Raw genomic sequence first — 19670 nt, 5'->3', positions numbered from 1 at the left:
ATCCTGGGTGAGGAGAAACATCATCCACAACATTTTTAGTTCGGGCACCACTTGTAGGCTCGTTAGGTTAATTGGAAGCAGAAAAGATGAAAAATATGCAACCGCTTTTGCCCGGAATCGAACCACGGAACTCTGGAATACTGGCTCAGCGTGCTACCGTTATAACAAGAAGGCAGGCTAGGTAACTGGGACAAATACCATATATACTCACCGTTTTAAAGTGCGACTAGGGATTTAGGGGACCTAGTCGCCAAATCCTGGGTGCGGAGAATCATCATCCACAACCCTTTTAGTTCGTTCACCACTTGTAGACTCGTTAGGTTAATTGGAAGCAGAAAAGATGAAAAATATGCAACCGCCTTTGCCCGGAATTGAACCACCTACCTCTGGAGTACTGGCTCAGCGTGCTACCGTTACACCAAAAAGCACGCTAGGAAAGTGGGACAAATACCTTATATACTCACCTTTTTAAAGGTCGACTATGTTTTAGGGGACCTTGTCGCCAAATCCTGGGTGCGCAAAATCATCATCCACAACCCTTTAATTCGGGCACCACTTGTAGGTTCCTTAGGTTAATTGGAAGCAGAAAAGATGAAAAATATGCAACCGCCTTCCTCGGGAATCGAACCAAGGACATCTGGAATACAGGCTCAGCGTGCTACCGTTACACCAAGAAGCCACGCTATGGAAGTGGGACAAATACCTTATATACTCACCTTTTTAAAGGGCGACTAGGGTTTTAGGGGACCTAGTCGCCAAATCCTGGGTGCGCAAAATCATCATCCACAACCCTTTAATTCGGGCACCACTTGTAGGTTCCTTAGGTTAATTGGAAGGAGAAAAGATGAAAAATATGCAACCGCCTTCGCTGGGAATCGAACCACGGACATCTGGAATACTTGCTCAGCGTGCTACCGTTACACCAAGAAGGCACGCTATGGAAGTGGGACAAATACCTTATATACTCACCTTTTTAAAGGGCGACTAGGGTTTTAGGGGACCTAGTCGCCAAATCCTGGATGCGGAAAATCATCATCCACAACCCTTTTAGTTCGAGCACCACTTGTAGATAAGTGATAAGTGACGGAGGGCCTGGGCACCATCCCTCTACCATGATGGCCAATTGGTATGGCGCCACGTCCTCCCTTATCTATGTCCGGCTTGAGGGGCCACGCGCGAGCCTCCCACAGGACGCTCTGTCCCAACGCCCGGACCGTACCATCAGCGGTCATGCCGACCAAATGCCAACGGGGTGGACTCCCGTCCAAAGTGTTCGGGCCCAGCGTATATTGATCTCCAAGAAAAGTTTACGTGGCCGAACAGAGGCAGTAATACATTCGTTTGATATCATTATGCATAAGTGCCACTAAAAAATGCATAATAATAATAATAATTATATATATATATATATATATATATATATATATAATAAAAAAAATTAAAAAATTAACATATATTTAAAAAAAACCTAAATGCATGAATACCTGAGAACTTATTGCGTGTGCATTTGAGTACTGAGTACAACGTTACCTGGATACTGAATACATTAATTTTAGCATACTTTTGTAACATGTTCATTCGTACACACCGACCTAATTAACCACATAAATACGCACATAAATACACACATAAATACACTTAAGGACATAATAAATAAATACCTAAATACATAAAAACCTGAGAACTGGTTACGTGTGCACATGAGTGACGTAACAACAACGTAACCTGGAGACTGAATGCATAAATATTTGCATACATTTGCAACATGTTCTTTCGTACAAATCGACCTAATTAAAACACATATATACATAAATTAATATATACATATATACATAAATTCATATATACATATATACATAAATTCACAAATGCCGGTTAAATACATAATAAATAAACACCTATATGGCTGAGACCAATTACCTGCGCACATGCGTACTAAATGCGATGTTACCTTGAATCTGAACACATAATTAATAGCAATCTAGTAACTTTACATATTATGCATACCCCTGTTGTATATATATCAGCATGTTGCCAATATTTACTTTACGCATTTTTACTTATTGGTACTTATATCTTTGCATAATTATCATTACATAATTTATATATATTGTAACTTGACTAGTTTTAATCGTGCGAAAGCGTGTGTCTCTTCAGGCTGCTTTATGCTACTATCACTAGGCACTTTGACATAAATCAACACCTAATGCCGAGAGTTTTGACATTATGTTGCAGACTTTTCGTACCAAATGTTTTTGTTTTATTAGGTACTTGCAATATGCCTGAGTGTTTGTCGAGGGAATAGTCAGGTGTTGCCCAGCAGTAAGTTGGCAAGTAGTCACATAATGTTCCAGCGTTCCTTGTGAGACGCAAACGCATAATCAGTGTTACTGATTCCAAAGCGTTCGAAATAAACTGGGAATGGACCATGGCAGCTGATATACCGGATTAGTTGTGGGTTCCCGATGTTCCTTTCCGGGTCGACATATGCAATGTGGTATGCGGTACGTCGCCCGGTGGTGCTTGAGTCCCACTTCTGTTGCCATTTAGAGAGAACTTGCAACCTGATAGATCTTTTGGAGATGTGAGAGTGTCCATGGAAGGTGGATAAACTGGCCTTTGCAGTTGGTGGCAGCTTGTTTGGCCTGTTGGTCTGCTATTTCATTCCCTGTGTGGCCAACGTGAGCCTTAATCCATTTAAGGTAGATCTGTTTATGTCGGTGTGTCTTTACCACTTGTAGTGTACTTGTAGTACTACAAGTGTCTTTACCACTTGTAGATTCGTTAGGTTAATTGGAAGCAAAAAAGATGAAAAATATGCTACCGCCTTCGCCGGGAATCGAACCAAGGACCTCCGGAATACTGGCTCAGCGTGCTATAGTTACACCACTAAGGCATGCTATGGAAGGGGAACAAATACCTTATATACTCACCTTTTTAAAGGGCGACTAGAGTTTTAGGGGACCTAGTCGCCAAATCGTGGATGCGGAAAATCATCATCCACAACCCTTTTAGTTCGAGCACCACTTGTAGATAAGTGATAAGTGACGGAGGGCCTGGGCACCATCCCTCTACCATGATGGCCAATTGGTATAGCGCCACGTCCTCCCTTATCTATGTCCGGCTTGAGGGGCCACGCGCGAGCCTCCCACAGGACGTTCTGTCCCAACGCCCGGACCGTACCATCAGCGGTCATGCCGACCAAATGCCAACGGGGTGGACTCCCGTCCAAAGTGTTCGGGCCCAGCGTATATTGATCTCCAAGAAAAGTTTACGTGGCCGAACAGAGGCAGTAATACATTCGTTTGATATCATTATGCATAAGTGCCACAAAAAATGCATAATAATAATAATAATAATTAAATATATATATATATATATATAATAAAAAAAAATTAAAAAATTAACATATATTTAAAAAAAAACCTAAATGCATGAATACCTGAGAACTTATTGCGTGTGCATTTGAGTACTGAGTACAACGTTACCTGGATACTGAATGCATTAATTTTAGCATACTTTTGTAACATGTTCATTCGTACACACCGACCTAATTAACCACATAAATACGCACATAAATACACACATAAATACACTTAAGGACATAATAAATAAATACCTAAATACATAAAAACCTGAGAACTGGTTACGTGTGCACATGAGTGACGTAACAACAACGTAACCTGGAGACTGAATGCATAAATATTTGTATACATTTGCGACATGTTCTTTCGTACAAATCGACCTAATTAAAACACATATATACATAAATTCATATATACATATATACATAAATTCACAAATGCCGGTTAAATACATAATAAATAAACACCTATATGGCTGAGACCAATTACGTGCGCACATGCGTACTAAATGCGATGTTACCTTGAATCTGAACACATAATTAATAGCAATCTAGTAACTTTACATATTATGCATACCCCTGTTGTATATATATCAGCATGTTGCCAATATTTACTTTACGCATTTTTACTTATTGGTACTTATATCTTTGCATAATTATCATTACATAATTTATATATATTGTAACTTGACTAGTTTTAATCGTGCCAAAGCGTGTGTCTCTTCAGGCTGCTTTATGCTACTATCACTAGGCACTTTGACATAAATCAACACCTAATGCCGAGAGTTTTGACATTATGTTGCAGACTTTTCGTACCAAATGTTTTTGTTTTATTAGGTACTTGCAATATGCCTGAGTGTTTGTCGAGGGAATAGTCAGGTGTTGCCCAGCAGTAAGTTGGCAAGTAGTCACATAATGTTCCAGCGTTCCTTGTGAGACGCAAACGCATAATCAGTGTTACTGATTCCAAAGCGTTCGAAGTAAACTGGGAATGGACCATGGCAGCTGATATACCGGATTAGTTGTGGGTTCCCGATGTTCCTTTCCGGGTCGACATATGCAATGTGGTATGCGGTACGTCGCCCGGTGGTGCTTGAGTCCCACTTCTGTTGCCATTTAGAGAGAACTTGCAACCTGATAGATCTTTTGGAGATGTGAGAGTGTCCATGGAAGGTGGATAAACTGGCCTTTGCAGTTGGTGGCAGCCTATTTGGCCTGTTGGTCTGCTATTTCATTCCCTGTGTGGCCAACGTGAGCCTTAATCCATTTAAGGTAGATCTCTTTATGTCGGTGTGTCTTTACCACTTGTAGTGTACTTGTAGTACTACAAGTGTCTTTACCACTTGTAGATTCGTTAGGTTAATTGGAAGCAAAAAAGATGAAAAATATGCTACCGCCTTCGCCGGGAATCGAACCAAGGACCTCCGGAATACTGGCTCAGCGTGCTATAGTTACACCACTAAGGCATGCTATGGAAGGGGAACAAATACCTTATATACTCACCATTTTAAAGGGCGACTAGAGTTTTAGGGGACCTAGTCGCCAAATTTTGGGTGCGGAGAATCATCATCCACAACCCTTTTAGTTCGGGCATCACTTGTAGACTCGTTAGGTTAATTGGAAACAGAAAAGATGAAAAATATGCTACCGCCTTCGCCGGGAATCGAACCACGGACCTCTGGAATATTGGCTCCGCGTGCTACCATTACACCAAGAAGGCACGCTAGGAAAGTGGGACAAATACCTTATATACTCACCTTTTTAAAGGGCGACTAGGGTTTCAGGGGACCTAGTCGCCAAATCCTGGGTGCGGAGAATCATCATCCACAATCCTTTTAGTTCGGGCCCCACTTGTAGACTCGTTAGGTTAATTGGAAACAGAAAATATGAAAAATATGCAACCGCCTTCACCGGGAATCGAACCACGGACTTCTGGAATACTGGGTCAGCGTGCTACCGTTACACCATAAGGCACGCTAGGGAAGTGGGACAAATAACTTATATACTCACCTTTTTAAAGGTCTACTAGGGTTTAAGGGACCTAGTCGCCAAATCCTGGGTGCGGAGTATCATCATCCACAACCCTTTTAGTTCGGGCACCACTTGTAGTCGTGTTAGGTTAATTGGAAGCAGAAAAGATGAAAAATATGCAACCGTCTTGGCCGGGATTCGAACCACGGACCTCTGGAATACTTTCTCAGCGTGCTACCGTTACATCAAGAAGGCACGCTAGGGAAGTGGGACAAATAACTTATATACTCACCTTTTTAAAGTGCGACTAGGGTTTTAGGGGACCTAGTCGCCAAATCCTGGGTGCGGAGAATCATCATCCACAACCCTTTTAGTTCGGGGACCAATTTTAGACTCGTTAGGTTAATTGGAAGCAGAAGAGATGAAAAATATGCAACCGCCTTCGCCGGGAATCGAACCACGGACCTCTGGAATACTGGCTCAGCGTTCTATCGTTACATCAAGAAGGCACGCTAGGGAAGTGGGACAAATACCTTATATACTCACCTTTTTAAAGGGGAAATAGGGTTTTAGGGGACCTACTCGCCAAATCCTGGGTGCGGAGAATCATCATCCACAACCCTTTTAGTTCGGGGACCAATTTTAGACTCGTTAGGTTAATTGGAACCAGAAAAGATGAAAAATATGCAACCGCCTTCGCCGCGAATCGAACCACGGACCTCTGGAATACTGCTTCAGCGTGCTACCGTTACACCAAGCAGGCACGCTAGGGAAGTGGGACAAATACCTTATATACTCACCTTTTTAAAGGGGGACTAGGGTTTTAGGGGACCTAGTCGCCAAATCCTGGGTGAGCAAAATCATCATCCACAACAGTTTTAGTTCGGGCACTACTTGTAGGTTCCTTAGGTTAATTGGAAGCAGAAAAGATGAAAAATATGCAACCGCCTTCGCTGGGAATCGAACCAAGGTCCTCTGGAATCCTGGCTTAGCGTGATACCGTTACACCACGAAAGCACGCTATGGAAGTGGAACAAATACTTTATATACTCACGTTTTTAAAGGGCGAAGAGGGTTTTAGTGGACCTAGTCGCCAAATCCTTGGGGTGAGGAGAATCATCATCCACAATAGTTTTAGTTCGGGCACCACTTGTAGACTCGTTAGGTTAATTGGAATCAGAAAATATGAAAAATATGCAACCGCCTTCGCCGGGAATTTACTCGGCCGATTGCCGAAATTCAACTTGCGTTCTTCATAGCTCGAAAGTGCGCCCAACACTCATATAGTAGGTAAGTTAGAATTAAAACTTACTATTTACTTGCTTTAAGTATTTTTTAAAATTTTTTATGTAGTATCTAAGTATTTTCTAAATAGTTTCTAAATAGTTCTAATTAGTTTTCTAATTAGTTCTTTTTGTTTCTTATTGGTTTATATGGATTATGTCTAGTTCTTTTTTAGTTTCATTTTATTGACATGCATATTCGTGTAGGGGAGGTTCCTGTAGACAAGGGTTTCTAAAATACATTGGTTTCTAGATTATTTTTTTATAAAGAATTAATTTTTTTTTTTAAATTTAATTTTAAAAAAAAAAGTTTAATTCTTGACTTTACTTGTTTCTCAAAAGACTTCATTAGTATTTTCCTTTTTGAACTTTAATTCTTAAATGTTAATTTCTAAGGGAACCACTTTATTGGAATTACTTTTGGTTTTGACTTTTACCCTTGCCTGCATGAATGACGAAACACGAATTGAATGATTGGAGAGTTAGATTTGGAGGCAACTTCCCCTTGATAAGTCTGTCTCCTGCCTACTCAACGGTCATTCACATATGCATTTTTTTCAAAAAATGTTTAATTTAATTTTAATTTATTAAATTAGTAAATTTATTTTTATGGATTGATTTTGCACTTGATTTGCTTATGCTTCTGAATTTAAATGATATTGTAGATTAGTTCGAGTATTAAATCTTTTATATGTTTGCACATTTTTTTAAAAATTATTTTGGTTTTTTTCCTTTTTTTAGGATTTAAATTTGCTTTTTTACTTTTATACGTATTTGTTAAAAATTAAATTTAAATTTGTTTAAATATAATTAAATTTATATATATAGTGTTATTCTAGCATATTTATTTTGATATAAAATCGGATTTTTCTGAAATTACATGCCAATTGTTTTCCATATTTCGATTTTACCAGTTATTTTACCAGCAATTTTGGTTACATACCAAATTTTATAAATTTCGGTGAGAAGGAGAAATTCGAGGATTTAGTTTGGCGCACTTTTTTTTATTTTGTGCCAAGAATAATTCACTTGGCGAACCAGTTCATGGAACCTATTTCATTTTCCCTTTCATTCTGAATGTGCGGAAGAAAACGTTTCCTTTCTTTTTTTTAGTCCAAAGGGATATTTTGCCCTCAAGGACTATTGTTTTCGTTTTGGCATTTTCCATTGGTTCACTATAAATGTCCCATTCACTTTTCGAATTGTTAATACCAAATATTATCGCCCTGTATTATATTTAAAGAAATTAAATAATGAAGAATCTGCATAAATGTATGTATGTTTCTCGCATTGTGATAAAACAACGGTACCTAGAGCCATCTAATTTGGAATAACGTACGTTTCCACCCAAATATGCGCATCTGGAAGCCCAAATTTGGAATTAGTTTTATTATTTATTTCATATTTTGTAAAACTTTAACGAATGTTTGATTTACAAACTCAACGATTTAAAAGCGAGCACTGGCAACACTCTACGGGGCGGGGGAAGACTTTTTATCTCCAGCGAGCGAAACTGTGTATCCGAAATTCTAAAGATGTGCTCATTTTAAAATTATTTTCAATATTGCTGTTGAACTTAATTTTATGGTTTAAGTGCGAAGAACATGCTATTTAATAAATTAAAGGTAACACACAAACTGTCAAAAAAACGCCCCTTTGGACGTAATTTAAAATCTGAGACCTATCAGAATTGTTCTTTTTTTTCCTTGGAAATATTTTTATTTTATATAATATTTTTTAGTCACAGTTGTTATCTTTATATTGTCTTTCTTTTTTAGAATTTCATAATGTTTGAGTTGCGTGGTTGAATTACATTTCTACGAATAATTATTTAAATATTTCTATTTATTTACTAGGACTATATATTTTAAGTATATTTATTAATATTTATATAATTTTCATTTATTTGACCTGTTTTTTCTGAAGAATACTGGATAATTCAGAAAGGATATATAATGAGAAAGCTGTATAATCGAAATTTATACAGCTTTCTTATACCATTGCTTTATACAGTTTTATCGTTGTGCCTTGCTTTATACAACATCAATTTTATCATCTTACTTTAAGTTTGTTAAAATGTTATCCATATTTTAGAGTAAGTTTAAATATTTCATTTTTTAAATCACAGAAATCAAATAGTATACCATAAAAAAGCTAAATTGTTTGGTAAAAAATTGTTTTTATCTTTTTAAAACCTTGTCGATTTTCTTGAGGTATTCTGCAAACATATCCGCAATCATTCACATGCTTTTATTCGCTATACATCATAAACACTTTTGTTACATTCTTATGAGAAGAGGTATCGCCTTCCGTTTGTCAATATTTGTTCAACATATAGTAGTGAAGCGATTTTGACCACATGATAACGGAAAGCCTCCAGAGGCTAAGTATTTTGACGAAAGGAGATGAAATAAATGACTGATTTTATCAACACTGAAAGGGCCCACCAGCGGCCCAGCGGTAAAGTCGCTGAACACTGATATTTCGGTCCGAGGTTCGAATCCCGCGAACGGGCTGGCTGCATGGGCGTTTTCGTGGTTTTCCCCATGTTTAGCGTGTATACGAGCCAGTTTCCCTTAGAAAGTCCTCCACGAAGGCATCCCTCCCCTTAGGCAGATAGCCCTAGTGTGCTGTGCCATAATTAAATACACCGCCATCAACACTGAAAACACTCTTAGCGTATATCAATATACTTTCTTCTCGAATCTTCAACAAATTCGGCTGCGACATCTTTGGATTTTTTGTTTCTGATATGATTTAACATTCTCTGACGTAATTTAAACTTATACTAGCCTTCATTTAAAAAAATAGTCATCTTTCGAATTCACCCGACATGTTTTTTCTTATGTCTTTTCATAATATAGGCCAATTCGCTGCAATACCGCACAGAATGAAAAACTTTAGCAAAATGTGGTTTGAACGTCTAGAGATTTTTTGCATTAAACCTTGAAATGGGTTTTCCGCAAACCGCTGTTCTTTCTTTTTATTTTTTTCCTTCAACAATATTTGTTCTCAGTGTCGACACAAAAATATTCAGTTTTTCTCGATAGTTATACTCCATAACTTTTGTATTCTTGTCAAATCTTTTTAAAATTTCAGTTGTATCTTTCAGGGAGACCGCCTTTCGTTTTCTAGACTTTTTAGTTGTAAATTAACTTCAAAGTAAAGATCAGTGGACAAACTGCTGAATTAAAACATATGTATCAAATGATTAGAGGCATTTCCCAATCAATGATAGAAGCATCTCCCAAATTTTTCTGTCGACAGAATTCAGTGTTTACTGTATCCCACTGCCCCAATCTTAAAACCAGGGACAAATAATCTAAATAATGATTCATAGGTTCGTGTATGTGATAATTAAAAGTGAAGTGAGTTTTCTTAATTAGTTTCATCCTTAACACTTGCTGTGGGTTCTAATTCCTTAGGTAGGTCAATTGCAATATCAATAAGGTGCTGCCTATGCTCCGTGAGGTGAATTATCACCACAGGAATACTTAAAAGACACAGAATTGAAACACTTTATTTAACTTACCACATGTGAGTCATTAAATTGAAATAAACTAACACAAGTTCAGCAGCTAAACTGGACGTGCTTTAAAATTTAAAGCTTCATATCACAATGGCTATAATTTCAAAAGTTTAAATATAATTTGACTAGGGACTACAAATCTTGCCTAGACACCAACAGTAATTCAAACACACACTTACCTATACAGGCTATAACTTCAATCTAAAGTATTCACAACGAGACAAGCATTGTCCCGGACAGACTTGTTTTAATCGGAACGGCAGCAGACCGCAGGTCAGATTCTCACACATCTCTTTTTCTCTATCTCTTTACATTAAAATTGCTGGCTACTCAAATCTACATAAACTCTACGATAAGCAAACCTCATCGTGGCGAAAAGAGGAAACGGAAAGACGTAAATTAAATAACTTTCGTTACGTGAAATTACTCGAAATTTCGTTAGTGAAACTTAAACATAAATGCCGCAATCCAAACTTGTAGTTTTTTTTTTTTTTTTTTTTTTTAAGGAGTCGCAGCAAAAATAGTCTATTTTCATGCTCACAAATATGTGCTTTTCCACTTTTGTATTCTGACACAACACAAATCCAAATATTAAACAAATAATAATGTCAGAAACATAGATGACAGAATTTAATTTATTATATTATTACTAGAGGCATATTTGAGACAAATATTCAAATAAAAATGACAGCAATAATATTAGCAAATGTACTAAAACAGTTCTAATATAAAATCCTACACAGAGTGTTAATCAAACTATTTAATATTGCACTTATGTATGCAATTAGATAAGTATCATATGCTGCCTTTTGCCAGGAAATATCAAAATAACTTTCCATGTTTAAAACATAGGAAAGTTTTATTCCAAGAAAATATTAAAATATTTTTCAACAAATTATCACTGGCCATTATCACTATATTCACTATATTTCATTAATAATATAATTCATTAATAATATCATATAATATTTCATAATATAATTTTTCCTTTGGTCATCAGTAAAAATTGAATAACAGAAGTATCCAATACACAGCCAGGAGCTAACCGTAAAAATGGGTTCCCCCTTCTCACTCTGATATTTTTCAGTGCCCAATCCAAATAATTTCTGAAAATTTGTTGGATTTTTTTTTCGTGTGTTTTTTCAGTTTATTACATTGCATATTGACGTATTATAATGTTTTAAAAATTTTAACTGTGATAATAGTGCAATATTAGATAAAGAGAAAATCTTAGACTGGCGTAGATTTTTCAGAAAAAGAAGAAAAAGCTATCGGTTTCGAGCGAATCTGATGCAGGGCTCACTTTGCAAGCAAACAAAGGAAAAAATGTGCAAAACTTTCATAGAGAAGCTTTTTAGAGTCGAGACTTTTATTTAAATTTCTGAAAATCGAATTTTTTTTTTTTTTTTTTTTTTTTTTTTTTTTGTTTCTCTCAAATATTTTCTTAAAAAATATTATCATTTGCAGTCCAGGGCTTAATTTCTAAAATTAGAAGTGCCGGAGCCCTACAGAAAACCATCAGCAGAGAGGAACAAAAGTAAATAAATAAATAAAAGGACTATTAAAATAATTATAATAATTAAAAATTATCAGATTAATTTATGATTACTTAATTAAAATTTGTCAATTATTATTTAATTAAATAAAAATTAATTATTTTTATTTAATTAAATAATTAAAGATTAAGGCAATTAAATAATTAAAATAAAAAGTAAAGAGATAAAACTGAAATTTAATAAGCTATTTTTTAATAGAATTTTATTGTGAAAAAGAAAATTTTCGAGATCAAATTTCTACTAAAATTCTTATTCAGTTACATAAAAGAAGTGCAGGAGCCTTCATATTTAGGGCTCCCGTGCGCTCCGCCTAGAATTATGATTTATCTTAAAAACTAAGAAGTATCGGAGTCGGGCTCCGGTGGGCACCGGCGCAATTTAAGCTCTGCAAAATTAAGACTGGCTTGTAACGAAAAAAGCTTTTTCAAGAGTTTAGTTGATCTCAGTATCATTGAACTAACAAATGGTATTAAAAAACACATGTCGTGAACCATTGTTTAAATTTAACTTTTCAGCACGTACTAGAACATTAATATGACTTGCTTATTGTAATAAAAAAACGGTTTAATTATTAAGAAAGTTTGATGAATAAAATTTATTGCACAGCATTCTCAATGCATTAAGAATTTATTCCTAATTTTATAATATATTTTGAACTTTTAAATTTAAACGTTTCCTTAAAACACTTCTTTTGCAAAATAAGCATAAATATACTTACACAGGGTGAAGAAGAGATAGTTCATTTCTTTTACTTAGGGGTGACTAGGTCACATTGTTCAGGGTCCTGGACGTAAGCCTCCTCCTGTGCTGAAGGATTGTATAGTATATTCATTCATTCATTCATTCATTACAAATTATGCCGAAATATTGCATGTGATGCAACGTGTCCGGCTCATGACAAGTACGCCCAAAGGGCACATGACATAAAAAGTGTCTGGACCGAGTGATAGGAGGCAATACGAAATGAAAAAAAAAAAAAAGAGGGGGTGACTACATGACGACACAAGCAGAGAATCGAACTTAAAGCCCAAGACCAGGAGAGGCAGCAATGTGTGGAGTGTCAGGGTTAAAGTTGTTCCTGATAGGTATGTTACGATAAATCATGATATATTAGCAAAAAACAATTTTTATTACATACGATAAATACAATAAGTGAGCAAATACAATACAAAATACAATAGAATACGAGTTATAATACGACAATTTATGTACAATATATACAAAAAATGAAGTTGCATGAAAGATAGTTTAAGTAGGAAAATTAGTGTCCCTGGTAAGGAAGGCCGCTAATGGTCTGATTTTAATATCTTCTGGAAACACGGTGTAGTCGAAAACCTTAAAATGATTCATGTACGAGCAATTTCTCGCCTTATCAAAAAATTTCCGATTTGCATTATGGAGAAAATTCTCGATAATCTCTATTTTTAAGTCTCTGTGCAGAGTTTCATTGGAAACATAAAAATGAGCATTCGTGATTTGCCTTAAAAATTTGTTTCGAGTGATCTGTAACTTCTTGATTTCATTTTTCGAATAAGTCGCCCAGGCTGGAGACGCGTAAGAAAAGATAGGCCGAATAATGGCAGTATAAACATGTCTTTTTCTTCGTAGGTCAAGTTTTGAATTTTTTCCGATTAATGGAATAAGATCTTTGATAGCCGCAACTGTTTTGCCTCTTACTTTTTGGATGTGGTCTTTCCATGTGAATTTATTGTTTAAAATAACTCCAAGATATGTAGCTTTGTTCGCAAGCGGAACTTCAACATTAAAGATTTTAATTTTGTTTACAAATGGACTTCTAGAGTGCCTTTTTCCAATAATTATAAGCTGGGATTTTTGTGCATTGATGGCTATGCGCCATTTCGTGCACCATTGCTCAATTTCTGGAATTTTATCCTGAAATTTAGAAATGACAAGTTCTTGATTGTGAGACTTGTATGCAAGCGCCGTATCATCGGCGTAACATCCTAAATAAAAATTAGAGTCAGTGCATATTTTAGGGAAATCAGCAACATAGAATATAAAAAGAATTGGTCCCAAAATTGATCCTTGAGCTACACCAGCATTGAGTCTTCTGGGATCAGAGTTGTCGTTACCAATATTGACGAAGAATTTTCTGTGTTTAATAAAAGAATAAATGAGTAATATCAGGTCTCTGTCAAAATCCAAGGATATAAGCTTGAGAATAAGCCCCTCATGCTAGACGCGGTCGAAAGCTTTCGTCACGTTTAGCATGAGTAAGGCGACACTCTGATGTTTGAAAAGTGCAGAACCGATGTATTCACATAGTCGGACAAGCTGCTTGGTCGTAGACAATTTCTTACGGAAGCCAAACTGTTCAGGAGGTATCTTATCCATGTAAGGCTCGATTCTCTTATAGATAACTCGTTCGTAGATTTTGCCCAGACCGGGCAGTAAGCTGATTGGTCTGTAACCCTCCGGGGAGGTAGCATTTTTACCAGGCTTGGGTAATAAAATTACTTTAGCAGTTTTCCATTTATCTGGGAAATAATTATTTTCAAGACAGACATTTAAAATGCTGACATATTTCGTGATAACATTAATAGGCAAGTTTTTGATGGCGACGTTGGTGATGTTATCAAAACCGGGAGCTTTTCTATTTTTCATTCTTTTGATAATCTCCTTAACTTCATTAGGTGAAGTATAATTAGTCTTGTTTTTGGGTCCCGGGCCATTAATCCAGTCTTGAATAAAATATCTAGTGTCATATGAAAATAAAGGGTCGCTTGGATCTTGGTTAGGAACAAATTGTTTTTCTGAAAAGTCAGCCATTACATTGGCTTTGTCTTTATTAGTGACAGCTATAATATTATCACCGTAAATTGGTTTATTGTTCGGTTTTTTGCCTCGAAGATTCCTTGCAAAAGACCAGAATGCATTATTTGGCACATTGAATGTTTCAATTTTTGCATTCCAAGACTCATCTCTGTGTTTATAAATACTTTTCTTTATTTCTCTGTTCAGTTTATTTAACTCTTTTTTGATCCTAGGATCCCAGGCAATATGCCATCTTTTGCGCAGTTTGTTTCTTTGTGAAATCAGGTTTCTAATGTTACTAGGCAATCTAGCACTGTACTTATCAGCAGGAATTTTCTTAGTAGCCCTGTTATATGCACTAAGTATGCTATTATTGAGAACATCAATTGCATAGTCAATATCAAATTTTGTTTTAAGTTGCTTAATAGCCGGAGGGTTTCCAATGAGGAAATTATAATATTTATTCCAGTCCGTAGTGATTTTAAATCTTTCGTCAGTGTTTTTATTTGTACCAAGCGTAGCTAAAACCGGCACATGATCTGAAGTTAATTCAACTTTCACATCAAGATAAATCGGGATTGAAGTGGTGGTAAGAAGAACATCCAGGATGTCTCCTTTTCGAGGGTCATCAGGAAGATAGGAATATTCAGTAGGAGCATAAAAATAAATAGGATAATTATTAATAAATTCTAGTAAAAGTTCTCCATTTCTGTTGGTGCGTCTGCAACCCCACTCTACATTCTTCGCGTTGAGATCGCCAGCTAAGATGATATGTTCTGAATTAGGCAGCAATTGAGCGAGTTTATGCTCATCAATAGGAATGTGTGGAGGGTTATACAATGCAATGAAATAAATTATGCCATAATTTGGTAATAAAACAGAAGCTGTAACAGCTTCGTAGCCGTTTCCTCTATCTTCGCTAATCAGGCATGATTGCAAGGAGTGCTTAACGTAAATAGCGGCCCCCCCACCACGGTGACTCAGTCTGTCACACCTGTAACAGTTGTAATTCTTAATATTCACACATGGTGTCGCAAACGTTTCGGTGACAAGAGCAACATCAATATCATAGGTTAGTAAGAAATTATGAAATTCCTGGATTCTATTTAAGATGCTATGAGCATTCCAAATCATGATTTGGATAGGAGCTCTATTAATTCTGTACGGGCCCATTATCAGTATTGTTGGGTTGATTGCTTTCATGATGATTTCTGTTCAAGTCCTTAACTTGTTGTGTGAGCTGGAAAAAACCAGCGGATTTTATTGCTGAAACCAGTTCAGCGAGATCAGTGAAAATTTTTTGGCCTCAGTATTTGTATCTGTGTAGATACCAGTCGAAAGAGCAGCTGCGAAAGATTTACCTTCAACTATTCTGTTAGAAAAAGTTTTAGGCTTTTCAGTTTTATTTTTTGGAAATTTTTCACATCCTTTGAAACTAGATGTGTGGGTGACACCGCAATTTACACAAACTAAAGGAACATCTTTCTTATTTTTGTCCGGACAGTCTTTTACATAATGATTTTTACTACACCTGACACATTTCGGTTCATAAATGTTCGGTTCCGCCTGAGTGTGGCCAAAACCCTGGCATCGAAAACATTGCAATGGTCCCTATCGGCCTCTGTATTCAACAATTTTGACTCTGAGGTCGCATAAATAGCGTTCATGATATATTTGTTTAGAGTTTTCATTTTTAGGTAGGGTAACAAGGAAAAGTGGAAGTTTCTGAACTTCACCGCCTCTACGTCGTGACATTTGCTTTATTTCAATTATTTGATAATTTAATTCAGTTAAATTTTCCTTAATTTCCTCAATTTCAGTCGTGAGAAGTAGTCCATTAATTACTACCTTGAGATTTTTATCCTCTGGTAAAATGTACGAATGATGCTCCACTTTCATCTCTTTTAAGATCCTAACAATTCCCTTATAACTGTCAGGATCAGAAGTAATAATTTAACACCATCCTTAATATTCTGTCCGATGAATTTATATTTGTGTTGATGGAATAATCCTGTTAACGCTTTATATTTGAATTTGGTTTCTTTGAGAATTATCGGAGGGAGTTTGTTCTTTTTAGGTGTTTTGACCTGTGTGTTGTTATCATTTGTGGAATTTTGCTGATCATCAGCATTAGTAGTGTCCATTTCAATGTTATCAGAGATAGTGTGTTGTTCAGGAATGACTGATTCTTGACTAGTATTCTTTGAATTTTCCTGCGGTACGATCGTACCATTGTTATCATTCTGAGTAATAACTGGTGAAATGATTTGCGTGAAATTATCTAATTTAATCTTTTTAAAACCCTGTCTGGGATTCCTTGTTCGGACTGTTTTGTCTCCAAAACGTTGTGGATAGTCTTCGTCAGAGCTAGAATCTTTATCTAATGTTTTTTCATCATCAGTAACAATTGTGTTATCATGAATACTAATTGGGCTACGTGCCCTCTCATTTTCCTCGTAATTTTTACTTGTGGTTGGAATTTGAGGTTGTGTCTTATCTTGATTTAAAACTGAGTCAGTTTTACTTTGAGTAAGTAGTGCATTGACAATTTCAAGTGAGCTTAACAAAAAATTTAAGAATTTTGTTTCAATTTCTGTGAGTTCACCTTTATCCAATTTGAGTTGTTCCAACTCATGTATTTGTAATTTGTAACTTTCTACGAGCCTCTCCATGGTCGCGCTAAGCCAAAGCAAAACGCAGAGAAATCCAGAAATCCAGGGCCCATAAGGCAGTAGTCCTACACCCCGGAATGGAGCCCTGGCTCGACAGCCTTCTCCACAGACGGATGTGTAGGCGGAAAACACACGAGGCCCCTGACAGTCACCTGAAGTGAAAGCTTGGGGGTAACTACGTGCGTTATAAAATGCAAAAAATTCGCGCAGAACAGAGAAAATTTATCTGATTAATTTAAATCGCGCAGGAAAGCGAAATTTATCGTAATATGGCAAAAAACAAGTAACCAGCAATTAGGCTATTTGGCAAGACACGCGGTATTAAATTTCATAATTAAAACTCAAAAGGCCAAAAATAATCAAAAATAATAAATTAGTGAAAGCGTATCAGCATTTCACAAATCATACAAACCATAAATAGCATTAAAAAATGCTGATGCAGTCAGATAAGCAATGCACGTGTTCGCACAGGCAAACCACGTTGAACGGACGTACTCCAGAGACAGATCGGAAGCAGGCACAATATCAAACGGTGAACCTTCACCCACCAAGTCCCCGCTCAGAATGATATACTGAACAGTCTAGTCTAGTCTAGTCTGAACGGTTATTGCCGAAGTGTCGCGCAGCTGCGCAACTTATCCGGCTCTTGAAAATTAAGCCCGGAGGGCGCAAGACTTTGAAATTTTCATGACAAGTTTCAAGGAGGTCAAAAGTGGCAACAGGGGGCGACCATGAGTCGCAAGGCCAAAGAGTGGCGCGCGCATCAGGAAATTGCAAAGCAGGAGCCGTGAGGGTCCGTATGGAATGTTTGCGTTGTATCATAAAAGAGATCACAGACATAATCCAGTAGATTCAATCATGATATCTGAATTAATATATATCATAACAATTAAACATAATCATGCATTATTATATAAAAACTAGTGAAAAGAACATACAACAAAGCATACAATATAATAAATGAGAAATAAAATAAAATAAAATACACTATACACTAAATACAATATGTACAGGCACTGTGCATTCCCATCATGATAATTTTATGTGGGAAAATTTAAGTCCCGGGCGAGGTGGGCCGCGAGCGGTCTAAGTGCATACTGAACAGTATATACCGTATCTCGTCTTATACAATACTCGTCTGCTATGCTATGCAGCCATTCATCCAATCACGGCCCGTTTCCACTGCTGCGTATGCGTTTCTCCAATCAGCGAGCGAATTCATTTTGATTGACATCTGCAATCCGGTCGGTGTTCGGTGACGGATTACATACGGATGGAGTTCAACAATGTTCAACTTCTATCCGTATGTCTGCGGATGCGTTGGGGTCACGTGGTAAAAAAGGAGCAATCGGGTGCAGTCACTAAAAATTAATGGCTGCAGAAGTAGCGATGAACGCTCGCTAATAGGGAAAGAATGTTTTGCTAAAAAATACTTATTTCTGAATTAACATTATAGCGAGAAATCTGCGTGCTGAAAATGACAGCAATCAGCTGAATTTAGTTTAAAATGATAAGAAAAACAAGATAACTGTAACTACAGTACTTGTTCGTTCAAGAAAATCAGCGGCAAAAATTATAATTCCAAGTCCATGAAATAGCAAAATTTGTTCTGATAATCATTTTTTAGTTCTGCATACTCATTTAGCTTTAATGAAAATGAATGTCTGACTATATCAAACTGCTATAGCAAATTAGATATGACTAAAAGATTTGTTATTTTTTTCTTTTGAAATAGGTAAAAACTAAAAAGTTAATTATAAATTAAATTTGATAGCCTTTTAAATATTCCACTGCATTAAAGAGTACGTTAAATGTGTATTTCCCTTATAAATATATCTTTTTGGCTAACATATATTTGTAAGCACATGAAATATATTTTTAACAGCCCGTTTAACTTCAATCGGAACGTCACTTTAAAAGATAATGTTTTTTGTAAAAAATGTACTAGAAGCTGAAGAACAAACTCTGGTGAATTTTTCAGACGATATCACACTAAAATAGGACTAAAAAATTTAGTTTTAAGAATTGATTTACTTGATGATATATATAAGCCAAAATATGCATGCAACTCCTGTGTGCTATCTTAGTGGTAAAGCTGACAGTAATAATGTTTACTTTTGGAGGGTCGTGAGTTCGAATCCCATACGCTTTTTGCACCCTGTCTGCAACTTTCTCAGCTTTTTGTTCCAATTTGATCTATATTCGTGTTTTATAATTTATTTATATTATTATATACGTTAAATATATTGTTTTATTTATGCTCTTATTTATTTAAATTTCCCCCCAGCAAAAAAGTTTGAAAATTATATAATACTAATTTAAAGTACACCTTGTATATATATATATTTGAATTTAACAAACATTCTCTATTCGCAAAAAGCAAATTTAAAGTTAATTAAATATAGACGAAATAAATGATTAATTATTGCTGCGAACTAATCTACAATATCATTTAAATTCTGAGAGCATATGTAAATTAAGTGCAAGTATCAAAATCCATGAATAAATATATAATTCCAA

This window comes from Stegodyphus dumicola, chromosome X2, assembly GCF_044657685.1.
Source record: "Stegodyphus dumicola isolate Sdum_Otavi_A_Nest chromosome X2, ASM4465768v1".
In the NCBI taxonomy this organism is placed as follows: domain Eukaryota; kingdom Metazoa; phylum Arthropoda; class Arachnida; order Araneae; family Eresidae; genus Stegodyphus; species Stegodyphus dumicola.
This window is presented reverse-complemented; position numbering follows the sequence as displayed.